Source organism: Zootoca vivipara, chromosome 1, assembly GCF_965207765.1.
Source record: "Zootoca vivipara chromosome 1, rZooViv2.hap1.1, whole genome shotgun sequence".
Taxonomy (NCBI): domain Eukaryota; kingdom Metazoa; phylum Chordata; class Lepidosauria; order Squamata; family Lacertidae; genus Zootoca; species Zootoca vivipara.
In genome coordinates, this window is record NC_142582.1 from 61,501,164 (window position 1) to 61,526,885 (window position 25,722).

At 44.5% G+C, this 25,722-nt stretch overlaps 1 long non-coding RNA gene across 3 annotated transcripts in view; it reads left to right on the top strand.

Moving 5' to 3' along the window:
- Window positions 1-866: 866 nt before the first annotated feature.
- The window catches only part of LOC132592348 (uncharacterized), a 97,345-nt gene continuing 72,489 nt past the window's right edge, over window positions 867-25,722 (top strand). The window contains exons 1-2 of one of the 3 annotated variants that reach the window (XR_015949035.1): window positions 867-1,088; window positions 24,072-24,206. This is a non-coding gene — a long non-coding RNA (uncharacterized LOC132592348). The remainder of the gene's footprint in view (window positions 1,089-24,071; window positions 24,207-25,722) is intronic. The other 2 variants (XR_015949030.1, XR_015949037.1) reach the window with 2 other exon arrangements.

A 25,722-nucleotide genomic window follows, 5' to 3' on the forward strand; every position in this document is an offset into this window, starting at 1 on the left:
ATTACACTGCTCAAGCAACAGGTAGGGGGGGAAATGACTGATGCCAGTGGCATTTGCCCACGTGCCTGTCTTATCACTTCCAATACCTGCACTTTCCTTTGATGCCTTCTAGGTGACCCAGAATGAAATCAGCTTGGCTATTAAAAGCAATGGGCTGGCACAATCACATTAGGCTAGGTTGTAAGCCAGATCCGGTCACACTGTTCTGTAACTCTGCCGTGTCAGTATAGGGATAGCTCCCGAGCATGGAATTCTAATTCTTAAAATTATTATTGTGGACATTTTAATCAGAGCCAAAGAAGACATGGCAAGCGAGCACAGAAAACAGCAACTAAGTGTCTAGTTCCTCTCTCCCCTTCTTTTCTATAACATCTAGTAGATAAGACCTCATACTGCAATATCAGGACATTCTGTGTTTTTTTGACCCAAGCCCCCCTCACATGGTTGGCAGTCTGAGATGGGAATGGAGTAGATGCAGGAGACGCAGAATGCCATGACATCGTGACATGAAGTAAGCTCTGTGATGATCTTGACTTCCATTGGCCTAATGGCCAGGCACCCATTTTTAACAGAATCTCCCAATGACAACACTTTAGAGCCAGTGGAATATTGGTTCTAGTCTTCCTCTCTGCAAATTTGTGATCTTCTGGAGAAACACACACTGAAACTTTCTGGGTGTTTCCCATTAAAATTTTTTATTAATGTGTTGCTAGGTTGAAATTCCCCAGCCATGGGGTATGAGTAATTCCTGGCCAGGCTGACCCAGAGATGATAATTTGGCCTTCTTCCTGATACCTTCTTTAGTATGGAGAATGGGAAACCATATTAGTATAGGCATTCCTGATTGGCTTTTTACAAGCCCCGCCTTTGAGAGATTGGTTGGTCTGTGTCACAGGGAATGGGTAATGCCCTCTTCTCCATCCTGAATATTCTGAGGTTTAAAAGGAGTCAGGATAGTTCCCCATCTCTCTTTTGGCTTCCTGGTTTCTGTGTCAACCTTATTGGGGTGGTGCTTCTTCGGAGCCCAGGGAACATGTGCCTGTTGCCATTTCAAAATGGCATGAAACAAAGACTCTCAGAACGTGTATGTAAGTTTTGCCCTCTGTTTGATATTCCCATATCTAGGCTAGGAAGGCATCACATAAGCATTTTTGTATTTAGTCAGCATAGAAGCATAGAATGGTAGAGTTGGATATATTTAAGTTACTTTATCTGCTTCTTTTCCATAGTAAGCTTCCTTTCTTTTTAATAAGAGTTTGGTCTAAGAAAGGGTTCTGTTTTCAGCTGTGTTTTATGAAAAAGTCTACCTGGATTGTTAGGCTATGTACTTTCATGGAGAGGGTTTCATGCCCAGATTAGCAAAGTGAGCTTGGCTTGGGCATACAAGTGGCTCCCAGGTCTTAAAGCAGGTCTTCCCCCGGAGCTTATGTTTACTTTCAAGTCAGCATGAACTATGTTGTTGGTGGCAGTAACGAAATATCTGCCCATGTTGCTAAATACCCATGTTGCTAAATGACACTGAAGTATGGCATGGACGCAGTGTTTGCCTCCTTCACAAATTCTAGCACATAGGTTAACTGCAGTTACAAAAGGGTAGAAAACCTTGACAAGCTCTACATTATGGAGTAGGAAGGGGTAACTATACACTTGGCATAGTATGTTCCTGGTGACAGCCAACCACCCCACTATAATCTCTTATATAGTTTGGCCCACAGTGGAAAAAAGCCCATTAAGACCATGCCATTGAAGTTTCCAGCGTGGAGCAGGGGGCTAAATGCTAGCAACTGTATTAGCAACTTAAAGTTTCACTGCAAACAGCCCTAGGTGTTCTGTATAAAAGCCTTAAATGTAAATAAAAGAGAAAGATGAGGTAATCCTGGCCTTTTAATTTCTTCGGCCAAGTAGAGTTGGCAAAAAGGGACATAAGTAACGGAGAAACGACTGTGCGGGAAACTGACGTGTTTTCTGTCACCCATCTCTTTCTAGTATTGGTACCATCATGATACAAAGTACTTCAAGTCTTGTTTTGGGAGGCTGGAATAAGCCTATGCATTTCAGTGGCATTTGGGGTGACTGGACGGGATTCTCTTTTCTGCTGGGAAACGTGTGAAAGAGAAAAAATGGCAAAGTGAATCAACTCGTCAGGCAGAAACATACATTGGGGAGAGGGAGAGAGATGGCAAATTTAAGATGAGAAAAGAACTTTGAGAAAATGAGGCTGCAAATGGGGAGGGGGAGAGCAAAGATGGATAATGGCTCTAGTGTATCTTGCCCAGCTGGAATGGTCTGAAGGGCTATCTGTCTTGCCTTTTTATTGTTTACTGCAGTGGAAAATCAGGGTTAATAGTACAAACAGGAATAGTACAAAGAGGAACAGCACGTTCCATGAGGAAATCTAGAGATGGTTATCCAAACCTGACAACTGCCTAAGAGGCATCGCAGGGGAGGCAGCCCTCAGCGCTGCTGCCGTGGGCAGTTCAGGTAGACACACACAATTGCCTCTTGCAGAATGGATGGCAGAGGAGAGAGATGCCCAGTGGGAAGCAAAGTGTGGGGTGGTCTGTTTGGCTGGGGAGCCCTGAACTACAACTTGGGGCTATTTTGTGGTGACCTCGTGGAGTCTTTTTGAGCTTTTCTGTTCCTACCTCATACTCTTTTCCATTCTAAACTGTGAGCTCCCTGTGGGCACAACAAATGTGTTACTATGTGTTTGCATAGCTTCTCATATTATGGTGACCTAATCTCCACTGGGGCGTCTAGGCATGACTATAATAATATAGGATAATAAAGGAAGAATGCCACAATAGAAAAAGGAAAGGAAGGCAGGGTAAAACAAGTGGTGAGGTTGGGCCGGGGGGCTGCAGAAATGTAAGTGAGAAAGATTTCATGGGAATATTTGACTTTGAATGTATGCAAACCAAATGCAGACTCTCAAGGATACAAGCCTTTTAGGAATAGTGCTTGTGCATATGACAAAGAGGTTTGCAGCTTGTAAAATTCTACTTTTCTCTCCAACTGTTAAATCTGTCAAGTTTCACACGTGCAAAATTTGAAAACAGTTGTACTGTACAGGTTTGTCATGAGTCCCTTTCAGTCCCAGCCGCCGCCGCTGCCACCTGCACCTTTCTTGTCCAATGTGAAGAAGTACTGCCTCCCCCTTTCCTTTCCCAAACCTTCACATTTTCAGTGGCTGACCTGCCAACACACTGAGCCAAGGAATTTGGTTGATGATGGACCAGTTCTGTCTAAGTGGTTTGCATCTCTGTTGTTGTACGGTGCCATACTTATTGCTTCCTCCCACCCATTGCTGTCCATCAGCCAAAATGTTACATTCTACTATGATCTTCGGCCATATCCTCACTTCCAGTAATTGCTGCCTTGGCATGACCTAAGAAAATAGAATTGTGAGGTCAGTCGAGCTTCACAGTTCAGGAACAGTATGACCCAGAAACCTTTGCTAGAAGACAAGAGCACAACGATAATGGTCATTGTGTTCTACCACTAGCTGAATCCTACCACCTTGGCTTCATCTCAAAATAACAATGTGGTGCACATCATCCAGTGGCAGTTGTGAAGTCACTGCACATCTGTCCCATGGAAAAAAATCAGCATGGAAATATGAGAGGCGGTGTGGTGTAGTGGTTAAGAGCAGTAGATGGACTCGTAATCTGGTGAACCGGGTTCGCTCCTCTGCTCATCCACATGCAGATGCTGGGTGACCTTGGGCTAGTCACACTTCTTTGAAGTCTCTCAGCCCCACCCACCTCACAGAGTGTTTGTTGTGGGAGGAAGGGAAAGGAGAATGTTAGCCGCTTTGAGACTCCTTAGGGTAGTGATAAAGGAGGATATCAAATCCAAACTCCTCCTCCTCTTCTTTTTCTATGTTAAAGGGCTAGAAGTGGGACCAGAGAAATTGCTATTGTGACAGCAGCTCCTGTACAGTATGCGGAATGTTTTCAAGGCCACACTGTGACTTACAGTGAAATATCTTCTGATTAGTTCTTAGAGCATCAGGTGACAGGAGAGAGAGAGAGAGAGAGAGATGAGTGGTTGAGGAAGAGGTGGCAGCTAGTTGCATGCCCCTAAATTTCATAGAATTAGACATAGAGCCTAATTCTAGTGACTTTGGGTCTCAGCTGCAAAGTCTCTTGTTCAAAACTGGCTCCTGTTGTGAACTTAAGGACAAAAGAAAAGCCCTACCAGATTAGGCCAAATGCCCATCTAGTCCAGCATCCTGTTCTTAGCAATGTCAATAAGACGCCTCTGGGAATCCCGCAAGAAGGATTTGAGTTCAATAGCATTCACCACTTCTTAGCAGGGGTACCATTCAAGAATGGCAAGTGACCCCTCATACCTGTCTTTCAAACCTCACAACTATTTCTCAAAAGTGTTACAAGGCATAAAAAGTAACTGCCACAAATATTGCTAAAACATGCTCCCTTTTTTTGCAGGTTACAGGGAAATTCCATACCTGTCTATAGAAGTATTACTGTGGATCTGCAGAGTGTTCCTACTATACTAATCCTCAATGTGAGGGTCACATAGCTTGCAGTCTCAAACTTCTTTAACCACCTGTGCATTTTCTGCTGTACCCTGTGGCTAACATGTTGCTTGCATTTAACCTCCCACCCCACCAATGGAATTTTTCCTCACACAGTGTCCCTCGTATGATTACATTAATGATATCTAGTCACCATTTGTGCCTTGCCTAGAGGAATAATACTCAGATCATCCTATCCCGTCTCCCCCCCTTCTTATCCTGCTATTCCTTGCCTGTAGGCACATCTGGTCTAGTGTTCATTGCTTGCTCCTGAGAAGGCCTGTTTGTGGCACATGATAATCTGGATGAGTAACGTTAAATTGTAAGAGAAGAGAAAGTGTGGCGTGGGCATGCCTGGGCAGGGCAGAGTTGTTTTTATTTCATGTAACAAAATGTATATACCGCCTGATTGTAAGGAAACCTCTGAGTAATTTTACAAGCTGATTGTGGACATCTCTGTCTGGCCTCATAATACTCCAAGAACGTTGTTTAACCTCTTGGCCTCCCAATTTTGCTGGCAAATCAGAAAGCTTGTGCATTCCTTACGTTAGAGCCAGAATGTGTGTGTTTATATGTGTGTGGTGGGGAAGGGGGAGGGTGTATAGTTAGTGGCTGTTGGGAGAGCCACACATATGGAACAAGTTATTTATTATTTGTTAAGGTTCTATTTGTGCTTGCATACAGCATATTAGTTACATTTTGGGCTCTTCTACAATTTATTGCATAAATGTAGTTGAGTAAGACAAGGTTTCCTAAAGGCAATGCCATTTCTCCAACACACTTGTGCAACAGACCTCCTGGAGTCTTTGACAACTTTTCTCCTTTTAACACACCGAATCTGCGCAAATACATAAGGGTGTGTGTTTTAGAAACTTCTTAGGGTAGGGTTTGATGAGCCCAGGATGCTGGTGCATTGTTCTGGCCCCCCCCCCCATTTAGGAGATGCTTTGGTCAGAGGCTCATTGATTTGGGGCAGATTATGCACCTGGCTCCCTCTCTCCAGTGGCACTTTAATGTGTCTTGCTGGCTGGATTGCCATTTGAAGTGTGACCTGCATGTTGCACAGCAGGCAACCTTAAGTAAGGAAACATTGATAGCAAAGATGTCATCAGGAGGATGTGATTGACCGCAAATAAATGATGGAAGCTTTAAAGAGTGCTTAACTCTTCCCATGCCAGTCTTTTGTCTCTTGCAGTTTCCCTTCACCTCAGGTGCTCTTACACATTTAGATCTGTGTTTGTGAGGATAATCCAGCAAGCAGGGGAAGATGAATTAGAGCAGACCAGCAGGATTCAATACTGTGTACTTGGAGTCACAGTGAAGCATGGGGACTTTGATCTGCAATTCTTAGTCTTGTCACATGAAGCAGCAGGCTGCAGTCCCAAAGGTTCCCATTTCTGGACTTGGTGGAGTCTTTCTTGGCCCTGTCATTATACCAACTTTGGTAATCCAAAATCCCCAGTTACCCAAACTGCCCCTGTGCTGACTATACCTTCAACTGTTGTTGAATGAGCCTTCAATAATCTGATTTGTTGGTTATCTGAATATCTTTGGCATTACACCCCCCCCCACCCTTTTCTCTGCCCAGCACACAAATGAGGTTGCATTGTATCGTCCCTTCTAGCTAATTAGCTGTTGGTATTGGAATTAAACAGCTATCATTAACGAAAAACAGAGGCCACGCTATTTCCTGCATAAATTGATTTGGTATGGAGTTGAACAGCTGAGTGAGACACCAAAACAGGAAACATATTTTTTATGAATTGTTCTCTCTCTCTCTCTCTCTCTCTCTCTCTTGTTTTGCTTCTTGTCAAAGAAGAAAAAAGAAATTCCCCAGAAGAAAAGAATAAGGACAAAAGTATTTTCAAAGATTTTGGAGGACTCAAGTTGTTTTTGTTTACTGTGTGAGGTTCATCCCCCTCCCGGTTTCCCGTTCTCTGCCTTTGGGGCATGCATTCCAAACCAGGAGGGAGCCCGCAAAAGGAATGGTCTTTCTTGTATTGCTCCCTCCTTGTGACAGCAAAGAAGTGAGTAAGAATGGGAGCCAAAATGGGAGAGGGCAAAGGAGGAGACAGCATCAACCAAAGGGTACAGAGCCACTCATACTTTTGCAGAAAAATAGGGCAGAGGGTCAAAATGACCTGTACCTCACCCCCCCCCCAAGCCAGATGGGCTAAGAAACTTCATGCTACCAGGAAACATTGGAAGCAGAGAGCGGTTCACAGGTGCAAATTCTCAGCTGGGTGAGGCTGGGGAGTGAGGCAGAAGAAGGGGAGTAAGTGATATAACTAGGATCTAAGAGAAGAAGGAATCAGCCTCTAAGGACATGCACTGTCAGAAGACATCCTCCAAGCTCAGTTCCTATCTCTGAAAGGGGCTTCTAATTAAGCTGTGAGAGTGATGCCCCCCCCCCAACTTAATGGATTGCAGGGCAGGAAGATTTAGCCATGCAGGGCATAAATCTTCGGTGACATGATATGTATCTTGCGAAGTAAAAGAGTATGGTAGACAGCCTACATGCAGTTCTCTAAATAAGCTCTTCTCCCCCTTTGATTCACGGCCCAGTTTATTTGCTACAGCCCAATCTTGGTTAGTGAATGAATAGAAAACAGTATGAAATTTCTGCAGACAGTTAGCATAGAAGGTTGAAACACTGTATTCTGCACACTGTCATTTCAGGGTTGCAGAAAAGAAGCAGTGCCGATGGATCTATTCTAATTCTCTCTCTGTGTATGTATGTGGAGTGGTGGGGCAGGTTCAGACAGATTGCCATATGGCCAGGAATTGCACACACCCACCCCACTCCGGGTACATGTATACTGGACTGAGCCTAGAAGACCCTAGAAGCAGTAAAATTCATGCAGTAAGGTTCAAAGACCTACTCAGGAGGAATTTACACACATATAAAAAGTGGTGTGAAAAATGTGTGTGTGTGTTTTCCCAAAATTTAGCCTGGGGTGGAGAGCGCCGTTGGGGAGGGAGGGAAACGAAGGCAGGAGCCGCCGCCGCCGCCGGGGCTGGAAGATGGCGGTTGGGATGGGGAGGCGGAGGTGGCAGCAGCAGCAGCAGGCGTGGGGCTGTGGGAAAAGGCAGTGGGGCTCATCGCGCAGGCAAGGCTGAGGGAAACGCCAATGCTGCATCCCCGGGAAGCTCCTCTCTCCGCCGCCGCTCGGTGCCGGTTCACCTCCGCGCTTCTCCACCCTCCATCGCGAAGTGGCAAGGCGATACTGGCTGGCAGGCTGCTGAGGGGGACGGGACACCCAGCACTGCTCCTCCTCCTTCACCGCCTTTCCCCTCAGGACCGCGGCGGAGCCTCAAGGCTTCTTCCGTGAACCTGGTGGTGGTGGAGCCATAGGGCTTAGTGGCTCATTGCACCCTGCAGGTGCGCTTGGGAGGCCGGCGCCCTGGCGTCACGCACCACTAGCCCCTATGGGGAGGACGGGGCTGTGTGTGTAGCAAACATTGGTACAGCCACACACACAAACCACTCCCTACCCTCCATGCAGGAAAGCAAGGTATATTATTACAGTTCCAGGATACATCCCATTTAGGTAAAAGCACAAAAGGACAAGGGCCAGTGAGGGTTGTGCCCTGGGAGAGTCTGGCCAGCACAGAGTTTTGAGGGCTAGATAGAGAAGTGGGTGGGAGGGGGGTTATATTTGCCTGCTGGGCCTGAGGTTCTTCACTCCTCCCATAGGGAAAAGCCACTTCAAGGGGAGCAAGTAGACACTGTGTACCCCAACGTATGTGTTCAGAAAATGGCTATAGAAAACACTATGGGTAGGGCAAGGATCCCAGACCCCTTGGCCCTGAATACTTCCCTAAGGCACCATCTGCACAATACATTTAAGGCAGGAGTGCCACACCACTTTGGATAGTATTGGCTTCTAGGAACAGTACTTTGTTAAGAGTGATTAAAGGTAAAGGGACCCCTCACCATTAGGTCCAGTTGTGACCGACTCTGGGGTTGTGGCACTCATCTCACGTTATTGAGCCGGCGTACAGCTTCCAGGTCATGTGGCCAGCATGACAAAGATGCTTCTGGCGAACCAGAGCAGCGCACGGAAACGCCGTTTACCTTCCCGCTATTTATCTACTTGCACTTTGACGTGCTTTCGAACTGCTAGGCTGGCAGGAGCTGGGACCGAGCAACGGGAGCTCACCCCGTTGTGGGGATTCGAACTGCCGACCTCCTGATCGGCAAGCTCTAGGCTCTGTGGTTTAACCCACAGTGCCACCCACATCCCTTGTGCCACCCACGTCCCTAAGAGTGATTACACAGCTACAATTCTCAGAGTGGCTCAACAGTCAATTTTTGTTTCCAGAGAATTCTGGAAATTGTAGCTCTCTGAGAGGAACAGGGGTCTCCTAGTGACCAACAGCACTCTTAGCAAAACTACAATTCACAGAATCCTTTGTTGGAAGCGATGACTGTTTAAAGTCGTATGACACCGCTTTAAAGTTATCGTGCAGATGGGGCCTAAATTATGAGCAGCTGTCCTTAACAGAAGCATCTGTTAGGGTTTTGTTAGTGCATTAGAATAATGTGTGATTCCACCCCACTCCCATTCATAAGATTGTTTTAATGGAGTTTCCTCTGCAGTGACATCCACACTGCTTACTCATTTAGATTTTAGAAAAATGGGCAAGACCTTGGGAAAGCTTTTTTAATGAGCAATTCATTGCCAGAGTAGAGTTCAGTTAAAAAAAGAAAGTTATTTAAGGACAACTGATTTTCATAGTGTAGATCTGATTGCTTCTATTATTCGCTGCTTTACATTTTTGTAAGAAATATAAAAATACAGAAACATATATAACAAAACAATTTTTTTTTAAAAAAAACCCACACCATAGTTAATTCAGGAAAGTGTGAATGATGGAAGTAAAAAACAAAAGTAGGAAAGGGTGGAAGTATATTGCAAATCTTCCACAATCCCCCCAAATAGGCATACAGGTACCCTATTTTGCTGTTATTCCAGTGAACACTGACAGTCGTCGTAAAGTAACCATCTGTTTTCTTCTGATGTGTCTCTGAGTTCCTTGACATTCAGAAAATTTATTTGAGATCAGGGCCATAGCTAGGGGGTGGTGAGGTGGGCCCCTGCCAGAGCGCAGGCAAGGGGGTAGGTGTGCAAAATCAACTAAAAATATGTCCATAAATATGTCTATAAATAAAAATATTGATTATTGACTCCTAAGAAAAGGTTTTAAAAAGAGGGTGAATTGAATGGGGGGGGGAGTTGGAGGAGAGGCAGAAAGAAGAGCTAACTTCTTTGTGGCTAAGGGGCGCAATCGGGACGGTTCTGCCAGGGGCGCAATATCATCTAGCTACAACTTTGTTTTTAAGTCCTTTTCAGGCTTTCTTCCATCACACAATTATAACTATATAATCATAATCATGTGGGGGGGGGAGTGGGACTGTGCTCCCTGGCCCCACCCTCGGCATTGCATCCTTGCTTCCCCTCATTGTTCACATGTTCGGTGGGGGGACGGGGACGGACACATACATATTGGGTGTGTGATTAGGTTTCTAAATCACACAGGGAGTCTTTTGCATGTACACTGCGTGTGGCCTTGCTCTCTCCCTCATGCAGCTGCAATTGTGTGAGAGGAGAATGCACAAATAGGGCTTCAGTGGTCCAGGGAACTGGAAAGTAGGACATGATCTATGCACTATTGGAAGGAAGGAAGTGGGCAGGCCAGGGATATATCGAAGATGAGAGACTGTGGGCCAAAGAGTTATGAAACACAGTCTCTAGACCCTGACAGGAGAATCCTGCCTGTTTGATAGTTAGTTCAGCAATGCGACCTGGTTAACCTGAAGGCGGCAACAGTGCCAAATAGTTGTGTGTGCGTTTGAACTAGCCCATCAATTCTTTGGCTTCAGGATTCTAGTATTTTAATCATCTCTTTGACAGCTGCATAAGGGAAGGAGAGGATAGGGAAAGTATATATTATAGCCTATGAACAAATGTGCCAAAATGCAAGAGGGCGGCCTTGTCAGAGAATAATTTACAGCAGCTGACGTTTGAAATATATTGAAGCAGAAGTTAAAATTCAAGCTGGGAACTCAGCCCAGATTTGGTCATGAAGGGAATGCCTCAAAAAGTGTCCGGGAAATGAAGGGAGGCCCAGCAGAGTGAAATCAAAGTTAACAGGCCTTCTTCCCTATAGCCCAGAGCACTGACCAAAGTAGAAGTAAACAGCGCTGAGAAGATTAGAACAGCCAGGGAAATAAATGGGGCACAGCATTGGACAACAAGGCCTTAACAAGACCACTGGGCATCAACTGGCAAAGGCAAGGGTGGTATAATAGTGTTGGGAGTCTGGCTGTTGGAGTACTGTGAACGAGTCTGCCACTATAGTTTCTCCTGTAGTGTCACCTAATGAAAGTCAGGGATTTGGCAAAAGAAAGTTAATGTTTCTTTAATGGCTGTGGATGTTTCCTGAATGGGCAATCCACCTGCAGGGGGTCCAAGTCTGAGACTTGCACTTATGCAGATGTTTTTCAGTGGAGAGGGGGAGACATGAATGAGCTGAAACTGGAGTTGCAGCCATGGTACAAGTTGCTCTCTGGGGACCTGCTGCCTGCTGTAAGAAGTGCCTGTTTGTCTCCACTTATGTTCTGCCATATATTTGTAAATAAAACAGACATTACAAAGGCACCTTAAGTCCGCGCTCTTTTATCCCCCTCCCTCCAACATTCTGTAGCGTTGCTTCTGGAACTTCTCATTGCTTGAGAAGAAGGCAATGCTGGTGTTTGCAGTGGCATGTTTTGTGTCCTTGTAGAGAAACTGTGGGCTTATAAGTGAGCCATCCTAAGATGGAGCAAATGACAGCTCCATCTTAAAAGGCAGAAACTCACCCAAAGTCAGTAAAAAGCCTTCCTACCCGGGCCATGCATATTTCTAATTTTCTTAATTCTTCACTTTTTTGGCCCCTTGTTGGAGAGCAATTGTCCCCATATTGTATACTTGTGTCAGTCTTGTATATTTGCATATACCTTACTGATCCCCTGGGTATGCTGGGACCTCCCTTTTGTTGGTGGATGTCCCCATTTGACCAGAACGGGTCCATCTGAATATAGAATTAGAGGGAATGATTATTCATAGAAGGGAGTCCAGTCTTTTCCCACCATCAACCACCTCATTTTATGAGGAATGGTTGAGGGAGTTGGGCATGTGTGGCCTGGATAAGAGGAGACTGAAAGGAGATATGATAGCCATCTTCAAATATCTCAAGGGCTATCTCACAAAAGGTGGAGCAAACTTGTTTTCTCCTGCTCTGGAGGGTAGGACCTAAACCAGTGGCTTCATGTTACAAGAATGGAGATTCCAATTCAACATCAGTAAGAACTTTCTGATAGTAAGTGCTGTATGTCAGTGAAATGAACTCGTCGGACGGTGATGGACTCTCCTTCATTGGAAGTTTTAAAGCAGAGGTTGGATGGCCATCTGTTATGGTTGTTTTAGTTGTGATTCCTGCATTGCAAGGGGTTGGACTAGATGGCCCTTGGGTCCCTTCCAACTCTACAATTCTATGATCACTCAACAAACACTTTAAAGGGCAAAGACAGGATGATATATATGTGGCTAGTCACAACTGATGCAATATAGATGCATCAATGTGTTAGCTAACTAGAAGTTGTTATGAACTATTGGGGTAAATAAACCTTTATTTTGGGCAGCACATTCCACTGAAATTAATGGGATCCAGAGCTGCAACTAACTAAACTTAATTTGCGTGTTGCAAGTTGAATGGTGTTATATGGGGAAGGACTGTAGCTCAGTGGTAGAACAAATGCTTTGCATGCAGACATTTCCCAGGTTTAATATAGGACATCTCCAGGTAGGACCGGGAAACAGTTCTGCTAGTCTGTGTAGGCAATATTGAGCTAGATAGGCTAATGGAGTGTTTCCCAACCTTGGGTCTCCAGCTGTTTTTGGACTACAGTTCCTATCATCCCTGGCCACTGGTCCTGCTAGCTAGGGATGATGGGAGTTGTAGTCCAAAACAGCTGGAAAGCCAAGGTTGGGAAACACTAGGCTAATGGACTGACTCTGCATGAAGCAGCTGCCTAGGTTCCAATATATGAGACCGCCTTTATATATTGATGGGATGGATGAAATGCTGAATAAGCTCAAAAAACGGAAAAAGAACCCCTGTTAAAATCAAGCTCTTGTCTTGACTCTTCCTTCTTTCTACCCCAAAATATAGTACCATGAAAATAACACAGCAAGATTCATTTATGGGATGCAGAGGCAAGGTGGATAAATTTCACCTATGTTACGGTCTGGTTTAAGGGGGGGGGTCAAAGTCCCAGCTGAGGACGTTGGGACCTGGGGCAAGACAGCAGGGTGGGAGCAGGAACGGGAGTCCAGAAGCCAAGGGTCTGAGGGTCAGGAACCAGGAGTTAAGGGTCTGAGGACCAGGAAGCAAGGAGCCCAAGGCAGGAAGCGTGTTGCTGTGGCAAAGAGCCAAAGGGAAATGCTGGCCTTATATCCCTTCCCGGCTCTTGCCACCAGGTGCTGTGAGTTACCAATCAGCCTCACCTGTGCGGCCGCACCTTGCCTCTTCAGAACAAACTTAGGAAAGCCCCAGTCCTGCGAAGCCCTACTGGTCACAGGGCCTGGCTCCTGCACACCCTCCTGACAAACTAACACCCATTACCTGTGATTGACCCTGGCTCATTACAGTGGACAACACAGTCAACTCCCAGAGTTTCCAACTCCCTAGATCTTAGACAAACACTCCGCTTTGGTAAATCTTCATTACAATTATGGAAACAACCCACAACCCAGAAGCACTAATGAGCAGCTCTCACGCTGGAATTTGAGCAATGTATCTTTGTATGTCCTGACATTTGATATTGTAACCCTGAAATGTGAAGCAGTGTACGGGTAACCCCAGTGTGGGCCGAAGAGTGAGTCATTTCATGAGGGGAGACAACATTGTTTATAAATCATTGTTTCTTTGAAGTAGAAAAAATGAAGAAAGAATCCCCTAGACAGAAGTATGATTAACCATCTAATTGTTCTGCTGGTATGCTTGCTTTAGGGCTTTCCTTTGCTCCATGCACATAAAAGAATTTGTTTCTCAACTTGCCATCCTTGCACCCAGATGATAGTCATTAAGAAAGGGGCCAACTGAGCAGTTGTATATTTGTAATCCCAACACTCCCAGTCCTGTTTTCTTCATCTTATTCAGCTAAATCTAAGAGTGGAGCAATGAGCTCCAGGAGTTGCTCTGATTTATGTTCTTCAACTGTTCCACCTTACCAGCCCTGGCTGTGGATAAGGAAACACTATATGATTGGGAGGAAGATTCTGTGGAGCTAGTGGTTGAGTTGTTGTTATCTTGGATCATGGACAACAGGCACGCTGGCTTTCCCCCATGATGGAAGGGGCCAGCGTCGCATGCAGGGCTCACATCACGCACACATGCCGCAAGATGTGCTGATGTGTCAGGGGCACACTGTGCAGCTTGAGCATGTGACATGTGCATGTTGTGTGACATGTGCTAGTGATGTGAGGACGTCACATGGCATATGCATGTTGCTGCAGAATATTCAGTGGGCCCAACCCACTCCTTGAATTTTTTTGGGGGGGCCAAGGCCCCGTGTCCATCCCCCCAGTGCCCCTGATGGACAACATGATTTAGGGGGACGTAGTTGTGGTGACAGCGCGGGTGGCACTGTGGTCTAAACCACAGAGCTAGGGCTTGTCGATCAGGTCAGTGGTTCGAATCCCCGCGACTGGGTGAGCTCCCGTTGTTCAGTCCCAGCTCCTGCAGTTCGAAAGCACGTCAAAGTGCAAGTAGAGAAATAGGTATCGCTCTGGTGGGAAGGTAAACGGCATTTCCGTGTGCTGCTCTGGTTTGCCAGGAGTGGCTTAGACATGCTGGCCACATGACCTGGAAGCTTCTGCAGACAAACGCTGGCTCCCTCTGCCTATAGAGTGAGATGAGCGCACAACCCCAGAGTCATCCGTGACTGGACCTAACAGTCAGGGGTACCTTTACCTTTAGCTAGTTGTGGTGAATAATTCAGTGGTTTCATATCATCCTGTCTTTATCCCAGCCACAGTGGTTCTTACAGCATTCCATTGTAGGGTATGATACTCCCCCTCCCCTCCCTTCCCCACAGAATAGCTGAAAAAGTTGTGAGTTTCAGATGGAGTATTGTCATGACAGACTTCCTCAGGTATGAAGGAAGGCAATCCTGATCATGCAGGGAAAATAATGTGTGTGGATTGGCTACTGGCTTTAATAATGAATACTATGAAGGGGTTGGGTTTATGTTTCTGCTTTTTGTCTCATATGTTTATTTTCACTCACTTTTTAGCATCTATAAAGGAGACATAATACTGGCTAAAAACCTATAATTAAAACACAGTCTCCAATAGCATGTTGCTCTTTAAATAATGAGATTAAAATACCTTATAAGCTACACTAATTTCCTAGTATTTTGTGCTCAAAGGGTTGTTTCAACGACTACTTGAGCAGAATTTCTAAATAATGAACCACTATTACATGTTAATGGATGCATTCATTGGGCTTCTTATCAGAGTAATTTTTATATCATTTCATGTAATGTGATTAATTTAGTTTCCTGTTAAAAGCATATGGTGGCCATGGTTTATTGATTTATTGACTTAAGAGACAGGGCAGAATCTAGTTTTCGTCTAGCATTTACTAGATGTTTAGCTCAGAATCTAATTTTATGCCTTTGTTCCTTTTGTATAACAATGGATTCAAGCCAGAGTGACAGGCCTGAAACCGCTTTCAACATTCAGAAATCCTGGGTTCAGATCTGAAGTTTGCATATTATATGAGAAGCATTGAACTCTTAATTTGGCAAAGCGTTGTGTGCCAAGAAAGTAGACTAGAAGTTAAATCTATTAAGCAAAATACATCCATGATGCAAAGAAAGGAAAGCATTTGCACCAATCATTTTGCAGATCCTAGTTAGAATAGATTAAAAAAGGTAAAGGTAAAGGTACCCCTGAAATTAAGGTCCAGTTGCAGACTGGCCAAGGGAGCCGGCGTTTGTCCTCAGACAGCTTCCAGGTCATGTTGCCAGCATTTCTAAGCCACTTCTGGCAAACCAGAGCAGCACAAGGAAAAGCTGTTTATCTTCCCGCCAGAGCGGTACCTATTTATCTACTTGCACTTTGACGTGCTTTCAAACTGCTAGGTTGGCAGGAGCTGGGACTGAGCAACGGGAGCTCACCCCATCGCGGGGATTCGAACTGCCGACCTTCTGATTGGCAAGCCCTAGACTCAGTGGTTTAGACCACAGTGCCACCCGCTGTGAAATGGTTAAAAACTGTCAATTTCCTTTGGGCAAGCCTCTGTTCTGCTACCCCCAGATCACTTTGATTTCCAGCTTCCCATGGTATAGACCCTTATAATTTGCTCAAGACTGAATTAAACATAAAAACCTGCTTAAACAAAGTCCGCCCCAGTTTATGTTGCATGTTAGAGCCAAATAATATCCATAAAAGTATATCCTGTTATCAAGGTGATATTTTGCATTACAGACTTATCTTTCGGACTGAGCTAGGAGTCAGCCTTAACCTGCAACAAGCTGTTTGGGTTATGAGCTCCTCCAGAGGTATGCTGCAACCAACTGTTTTCACTCTCACTGTATTTACAATACACGTAAAAGTGTGTGACATGGGGTAGGGAAACTGCAAAAAATATATATAGTATTTTTCAATACTATCCCGAAAGGGAAGAGAAAATGATGAGCAATTTTAACTTAGCTCTAGCCCATTGTTTCGGAATATGCACACATATTCATATTACAGTCCCTCAGAACTGAAGAGCAGGGCATTATATAATTAAAACACAAATTTAAAAATACATATTGACTAAAGAGCATAGTGCAGCTGCAACAGTTTTTCTTTCCTACTGTCCTTTGACTACCCTTTACTATTTTTGGCATTTGTGGGGACATTTAGGACATAGTGAATGCGATAAGCCTGTGGAGTTCATGGAGTGAAGCCATGGCTGGCCAGAGATGGGATCCATGTGTGCCCGACATCACCAATGTGGTGACAAGGGAGTGACTCCAACACCACCACACATGTTTTGCTTAAAGATCAAAAAAAGACAGTGTGTACACTGAAGAAAATGACCAGAATCTCAAGAGTCCAAAAAAGCTTGAAGTAAAAGGAGAAACTATGGGCTAGGTAAAATCCAGCAAGACCAACAGATAGTTCTGGAAATCATTTTATGAAGGCATCCTGAATTACTGATTACATAACATTAATTCTGCAGGGGAGCAAATAACGCAAGTTTTTCTTTTTTATTATTCCAATAAGGAAAATAATCTGCATTGCCTTCTTTCCTCAGTTCAGTTTAGTAGTAAGCAAACCCTTCTCAGCTTAACTAGGAATGGGCTCAGCAATTGCAACCTTTCTTTAGGAGCATTTTTTTGGGGGGGGCAGGGGGAATTGTCTGTTCCCCCAAACTTCTCCCCTAACTTGTAATGATGGTACATGCATGTTCATGGTACCCTGTGTGCAGGGAAATAGAGCTCCCAGCAGCATCAACCATGGTCATTTGGAAATTCACCCCTGATTTCCAAAGTGAAGATACAAGGGATAAAACAACCACATAAAACATTTGCCTGAAACTATAGAACAGAGAAAAGGGACACGGGTGGTGCTGCCACTGTGGGTTAAACCACAGAACTTAGGGCTTGCCGATCAGAAGGTCGGCGGTTCAAATCCTGAAACGGGGTGAGCTCCCATTGCTCGGTCCCTTCTCCTGCCAACCTAGCAGTTCGAAAGCATGTCAAAGTGCAAGTAGATAAATAGGTACCGCTACAGCAGGAAGGTAAACGTCATTTCCGTGTGCTACTCTAGTTTGCCAGAAGCTGCTTAGTCATGCTGGCCACATGACCTGGAAGCTACGCCGGCTCCCTCGGCCAATAACGCGAGATAAGCGCCGCAACCCCAGAGTTGGTCACGACTGGACCTAATGGTCAGGGGTCCCTTTACCTTTTTATAGAACAGAGAATTGGTCCAAATAGAGAAGATTCTCTCTCTCTCTCTCTCTCTCTCTCTCTCTCTCTCTCTCTCACACACACACACACACACACAGCCATTGAGGCATATTTCCAATTTTCACATGGGGAAGCATAAAGGCTAGAAGACCCACCCCCATGAAATGCTAAAAGGTACATTGGAGCCTATTTGTGCCACATGTAAATGTTGTTAATGCACAACAGATGCAGTCCTTCAATTAAGACTGCATTAGATTTTAATATATCATTAGCGGGTAGTGTTGCCCATTATTTTTACTATTCTATTTTCACCACTGTGGGAGCAACACTGGGATATTTTGCCTCCGTCACCAAAGTGACAAGGGCTGTCTTTGACATGTGATAGACTAGACAGAGCATGGAACAGAGACTGAATGCAGACTGTAGCCAATGTAGAATTTATACATCCATTATAGACCAACTTAAGCCTCGCACATGAAAATCCCTTTCATGTAGGAAGCAAGGATCACAGTATCTTGGACTGTCAATTGATTTATAGGTACAGGGGCAAAGGTGTATAAGCTGAGCAACATTTCATTCCCTTTCACAAATGCTTGCCCGTTTCCCTCAAATGGCTAAATTTATTCTGAGGTCACAGTTATGGCTCGGCTCATCTGCAATAGCAATGACAACAGACCTATACAATGCGTTCCAAATGAAATGTTAAGCCAGCCACACTGAAGCACTAACATCCTTCAGAATGGAATTTTGATCTCCTCAGATCTCCTCCAGACCCCAGTGAAGCAAATGTGATCCATGTTATTGATTTCTGTGGGTTGTGGAGCAGACCCAGAAAGTTACAGAGAGTTCAGAATGAAGCAAGACAAGCCCGCGCCAGTTCCTACTGTAACTGAATTATGCATTTCAAATGATATGAATGAAACCTCATTTTGGCTAATTTGTTTCACAAACATCTGCTTGCATTTACACATTTTTATGACATGATATCAGGCCGATTATGCGTCTGCTGTATCTCTCCAGCATATGGTACGTGCTACAACAAATCGATCACAGTTATGTGATCAGAGTGTGCGGTAAACATCTTCACAGCACATATAATACTAGCATGGCTTTCCAGAACTCACTTTGCAGTTTAATCTCTAAAATATTCTTGGAAGGATTAACCAGTGGTTTTCTGAAATGCTTGTCACTTAAAGATCTTTGCCCTGTTGTTACAACCAAAAAAAGTTGGCCTCCCCTGAAAAATAGAAACACACCTTTCTCACAATCTTGCAGAAAAGGTCTGAGGCTTAGTCACAGCACGCATAGCAGCACTGTCATTTTTGTAAATAAATAGTTGTAGAAATCTTAGAGGGTGCGGGGCCTCTTTCTTTTCCTTGTCTGAGGCACTGGATTTCTTCTGTTTGACACTATACAGCAGTATTATCTGAGAAGTTTTAATTTGAGCAGAAAGACAAGACGCCATGTTCTTAGAAAGAATCTAGAAACAGTAACCGTTTATTCAGATGTTGCTTTGTTATTGGGCACATGGTGGCTGCCTGGTAATTAAAATAAATCTGCACAGCGTTTGTCCTGAATTCCTGCCTAACTCCCTTCAATCATACCTTGTTTTGTGTGATCCAACATTGCAGTCATTCTAAGTCAGATCTCAATAGGACAATGGAGATGGTGCTATCTTATAAATATAGCAGCGCCACCATGCGTATTGATCCCTATCTAACATGGCACTGCTCAGTTAGACACAGGTGCCACCATTAGAGATGTGGAAGTAGCATTGCCACCTTATCTGTCCCAGTCCAATCTAGTGTCTTCTCTTCTCTTATGGAGAGGCACAGAGAAAAGGTAGAGTCCAAGCTGGATTTCCATGCCAACCAAGGATGAGTAAAGGGTTAGGGAATCCAAAACTTGCAAAGTTTGATGCATATGTAATCCGGGAAAAAATTAAATCTGCTCCAAATGAACATAACTTGCCTTGGCTTATGCTGATCTGAGCTTCTCAGAGAAAGGTATAAAAAAAGGGTTTTTTGTGTTTAATGGGAGGTTAATCTCTTCATCTCCCCAATTATTTTCAGAAACAAAATGGGATAAGAGTAATAATTTCTGGGTGTAAGATTTCAGAATTCTAAAGCTGATGGCATCACATAGTGCAGGCACGTCCAACAGGTAGATCGTGATCTACTGGTAGATCACTGGACATCTGTGGTAGATCACTGGTAGATCACTGGCTCCCCCCAAAGAAGCTCAACAACTTTGGTTCCCCTAAAGAAAAGCTCAACACTTTTGCCCTGCACCCTCTAAAATGTGGCATTCCTCCTCCCTAAAAAGCTCAACAACTTTGACCTGAACCCAAAAAACAGGGCTTTCCTTCCGAAAAAAAGCTCAACAACCTTGACCTGAACCCCAAAAAGGGGGGGTAGATCACTGCCAGTTTTTAACTCTGTGAGTAGATCGCAGTCTCTTGGGAGTTGGCCACCCCTTACATAGTGGAACTACAGCAAATCCGATTTATTCATGAAAGACCCTCAAATGGGGTGTGTGTGTTCTACACTATGTAGTTCCACATGCACTGGGGGCAATGAGCAGTAGCACTTCTGCAGTGTCTTGGGTACATCTCTCCTATTGGTTGTGTCTCTCATGCTGAAGTGTCTCAGGTTCCTCTCCTGAATGCCCCGTGGTACAAAAAAGAAAGAAAGAAAAAGGTAAAGAATTATAGCAACAGGTTTAATGTAAACCACTGGCTGGATTCTTCCTTGCTTAAGGAAATAGACACTGTAGAGGAGGAACTGGGAAGACATATTGTCTTTAAAAAAAAGGCACTATGTCTCCCCTTTTGATTAGATTATAACAACAAAATGTCTGAGTCGATACAAAGTGATCACCTGCAGGCAAACCAAAACCATGCATTTTTCAGCTAAAGAGCTGGTGACTGTGGGGAGAAGAGGACCCATTTATTTTCATTCTTTTGGCTAACCCAAGTTTCTTCTATTTCTCATTAAGCTTTTAAAAATAGAGCTAGCTTTCCTGAGGGAGAAACTGTGCCTTTTCTCATCGCCGTTAGCTTTCTTTAAATAGCTACGTGCTGTTGGACAAGTGATGGGTAGCATTTTTGCTGTTGGTGGTAGATGGAAAGAGATCAAATATTAAATCCTGCCCAGGGAGTATTGGAGGCTGAAGTACTTATGTGCTTGAGATAAAAGGTAAAGGACCCCTGGGACGGTTAAGTCCAAAGAAAGGCGACTATGGGGTTGCGGCGCTCATCTCACTTTCAGGCCAAGGGAGCCGGTGTTTGTCCACAGACAGCTTTCTGGGTCATGTGGCCAGCATGACTAAACTGCTTCTGGCGCAATGGAACACTGTGCCAGAAACCAGAGTGCACAGAAACACTGTTTACCTTCCTGCCACAGCAGTACCTATTTATCTACTTGCACTGGCATGCTTTTGAACTGCTAGGTTGGCTGGACCTGGGACAGAGCAATGAGAGCTCACTCCATTGCAGGGATTTGAACTGCTGACCTTCCGATTGGCAAACCCAAGAGGCTAGTGGTTTAGACCACAGCACCACCCGTGTCCCCTGTATGTGCTTAGGGCTTGATCCTTAGCTGATTGCAAGAGATGGAAGACTTCCTCTTACCTTCAGTGAATTTGGACCAAGCTGTGGGTAGTGAACACAATCTAAGAATGAAGGTCTGGTGCCAGACTTCAGGTAGCTCTCAGCAGGGTTCCTAAACACACAGTTTCAGTGCACATATTCCATTCCCAAAACATCTGTGGCATATTTTCTTCTCCCATCTGTCTGCCCGCCACTAGAATAGCTATGTGCTGTGCAGGGCCCTGGAGGAGAGGGCAAGGGGTGGCAGCAAAGCTGGTGTGGGTCGAAGGGTGGGTGCTTCTGTTGCCCAACCCAGCTGACTGCTGGCATCAGATCTGTATTAATGTAATGGGCAGCAAAGACAGGGAAATAGGCAGTAGGTGGAGAGATGTCTAGAGGTATTAATCAGTGCTCTCTCCTCCAAAAAGAGAATATAGACATATGAGGGCAGTTGAACATGCATTTTTTTCATTCCTGAAACTGGATGCAACCAGCCCAAGATAAGAGAGCAAGATATGCTATTCCCGTCCATTTAAATTGGCCCTGCCATGGAAGAAAAGCCTTAATTTACAGCCTTAGCTTAAGAGATCAAAGCTGCAGATCTTTCATCTTCTCCTGCCCTTGGAATCACTTGTAGCAGATTCATGAGTGAAGCAGGTCCACCTTTATTTATGTGCAAAGCCCAGTGGCCAGTTGGCTTCTAGGCAGAAAAGTGTGCATGCAATATATCCCAAATTCAGAATTTCCCCTCTGCTACAATGTCTTTGAAAGTCAAGCTCATGATATGTTGGTCAGACGAGTTCAAAGGTCAAGGCTACCTAAGCCCAAAGAGAGGCCTTGGAGGCCCAGTTCACAGTGGTCATATCGAAATGAGATTAAAGTCTCAGTCTTTTGAAAATTCCATACTGATGGTATGCATTAAAAAACAAAACAAAACTGTGAGGCCAGGATAATGTGTGGGAAAGTCCTGAGTATGGATCAGGACTGTGGTATTCTACAACAAGAAATAATAAGTATATTGGCAGGACAAGTGCAAGAGATCAACTTTTCAGATATAAAGTATGGCAACATTTTGCAGCAGAGGGCAACCCTTTAAAACATGGGGCAACCAGAAACACTATTTTAATGTACAGGGTAAAGGTAAAGGTAAAGGGACCCCTGACCATTAGGTGCAGTCGTGACCGACTCTGGGGTTGCGACGCTCATCTCGCTTTATTGGCCGAGGAAGGTGGTGTACAGCTTCCAGGTCATGTGGCCAGCATGACTAAGCCGCTTGTGGCGAACCAGAGCAGCGCACGGAAACACCATTTACCTCCCCGCCGGAGCGGTACCTATTTATCTACTTGCACTTTGACGTGCTTTCAAACTGCTAGGTTGGCAGGAGCTGGGACTGAGCAATGGGAGCTCACCCCGTCGCGGGGATTTGAACCGCTGACCTTCTGATCGGCAAGCCCTAGGCTCTGAGGTTTAACCCACAGCGCCATCCGCGTCCCTAATGTACAGGGTACTAACATAGTAATCAAGGGGATTATGAAGGACAAATAAAACTGCCTTCTATGGAGTTGGACCTTTGTTCCATGTAGCCTACTGCTGTTTAGTAAGGCCACAGGCTTTCCCAAATCTTTTAAACTAAAGATGCCCTGATTGATTATAGGCCATTCATTCTACCTGCAGTGCTGGTGCACTGCCACAGAGCTATGAACCTCTTTCTGTTTGACTTCTTGCTATGTCTAACACAGTGTTTCCCAACCAGTGTGCCTCCAGATGTTTTGGGACTACAACTCCCATCATCCCTAGCTAGCAACACCAGTGGTCAGGAATGATGGGAGTTGTAGTCCCAAAACATCTGAAGGCACACTGGTTGGGAAACACTGGTCTAACACTGGAAAAAGATACTAGGAATGCATATACTCTAATTACCCTCTGGGCATCATTAGCATATTGATGACACCCAACACCGTATCCTCTGATGACTTTAACCAGTGGCTTCACGCAAATGTTGAACAACATGGGGGGGGGCAGACTGGATCACCAAGGGACCCCCAAACTCGATAGCATGGGGCTGAATGCCACCTCCTGGAATGAGTCCTCAGGGTAAAAATGGAGCTGCCAAAAACAGTACAGTGGTACCTCGACTTACGAATGACTCGACTTAAGAATGTTTCGAGTTACAAACAGAGTTCCGTCCGCCATTTTGGATGCGGTTTAGATAGGATTTTTTTCAACTTATGAATTTTTAGATAGGATTTTTTCGAGTTACGAATTGTTTTACTTCCCCCCCCATTGGCTTCGACTTACGTATTTTTCGATTTACGAAGGTCCGTTTGGAACGGATTAAATTTGTAAGTCGAGGTGCCACTGTACTTGCAATCTCCAACCCACAGAGTTTAAAGTTGGGAGACAAGTTACCATCACCAATGGTATCAAATACTGCCAAGAGATCTAACAGAACCAACAGGGTTGTATTCTTCCTGTCTCTCCCACTGCAGGTAATTCATTAGGGCAACCAATGACATTCCAGAATCCAGGTTCAAATCTGGGCCAGAATCCAGCTTGAAGTCAATCCAGTCAGTTTCATCTACTAGCTCTTTGAGTTGACCAGTAACCACTTGCTCCCAACAAGTTGCCAAAAAAAGGGACACCTGTCACTTGGCATCAGTAGTTATAATCCTCTGGGTTCAATGAGGATTTCTTCAGGAGTGGGCTGCACGATGCTTGGTGAGGGGCATCATGGGAGCAATATAAAGCAACCACCGCTTTTTACTTACCATATGTGAAGCTTAAGACAATCCTTGTAAAGGGTGGGAAGGAGGGCTGAGGTACCTAATGAATTAAAGGTGTATATTGCTTGATATAATCCCATCACCTTTTTTGGGTGAAGTTTGCATACTTTTTTTTTATTAAAAAAGTATTTTGTCTTTTTTTTCTAGTGAGGATGGATAATCCAAAAACATGGCAGCTCTCCCTCCTCCTGTTCCCATTGCTATGATGACTCAGACTACATTACTGAGATCATGGTCACCATGACCTGGTAGTGTTCTGATGAGCAAGACCCATCTTGGAAGGTGAGCAGAGTTCCAATAAGCTAGAGGCCCCATCTCTCCCATCTGCACTGTTGGGAACTGAGGAGGAGTTAAGATTTCTCCAAGAGCCATTTAAAACTTACTGGGCCAGCAGGGCCAATGGTAAATATTTAGTTTGTAACCACAAATAAAGCCTATAAAATATACCACCATAACAGAATATTTGTTGATTTTAGGTCACTGCATTGTGTTTTTCAGGTCAATGATCCAATCTATCACTGTCTTCTACATTTCATATACCAACAATGCAGTCCTACATATGTCTACTCTGAAATAAGTTCCATTGAGTAACCAAGCACAGGATTCCAGATGGAGAATCCCTATGAGAAAAAGGAAATGCTATCATCCTTGTTCCACTTATGATAATGGGACAGGGTTTCAATAGAACCCATTTTGAATTAATCAAGAGCTCTTTTTGAAAATGTAACCCTGCCAGATAATACCAAGTCATATAATTTGCTGATGAAGTGTTGAATGCGTTGCAGTTAAGTATTACATACAGATTCACAAAAATACCTGCAGTGAAGTTGGGGAAATTAATACAGACACCCCAAGTTTAACCACTCACTCTCATTTAACCATGTTCAAATATATAAAAGGATGTCATATGGAGGAGGGAGAAAGGTTGTTTTCTGCTGCTCCAGAGAAGCGGACACGGGGCAATAGATTCAAACTACAAGAAAGAAGATTCCACCTAAACACGAGGAAGAACTTTCTGACAGTAAGAGCTGTTTGGCAGTGGAATTTGCTGCCAAGGAGTGTGGTGGAGTCTCCTCCTTTGGAGGTCTTTAAGCGGAGGCTTGACGGCCATATGTCAGGAATGCTTTGATGGTGTTTCCTGCTTGGCAGGGGGTTGGACTGGATGGCCCTTGTGGTCTTCCAACTATGATTCTCTCATAAGAACGTAAGAGCAGCCTGCTGGATCAGGCCAATGGCGCATCTAGCCCATCATGCTGTTATTATAGGGGCCAACCAGAAGTGTGTGGAAAATCGGCAAGTAGGGCCTGAGCACAAGAGCACTCCCCCCTTCTATGGTTTCCAGCAACTGGTATTCAGAAACATTCTGCCTCTGACCATGGAGGCAGAGAATAGCCATTGTGCCTCCTGTGGGAGAGTGTTCCATAGCTTTACTATGCATAGTGTGAAGTACTTCCTTTTATCTCTCCTGAATCTTCCAACATTCAACTTCAGTAGGTGCCTGTGAGTTCTAGTGTTATGCGAGGGGAAGAAAAACTTTTCTCAATCTACTTTCCCAAACTCCTGCATAGTTTTATAAACTTCTACCATGTCCCCTCTTACTCGCCTGAACAGCAGAGTGAGCAGGCACGCAGGTCACCTAGTCACAGTTTTCTCCAGTATGGTGAAATATATTGCATTTCTATTTCATTTATAGTAATTACTTGTAAATTTGCATCTACTACATATAATTTATCATATGTAAATGCTGTGCAAACTTGTGCCTTCTTTTTGATGAGGAATTTCTTCATTTGGGGCAATG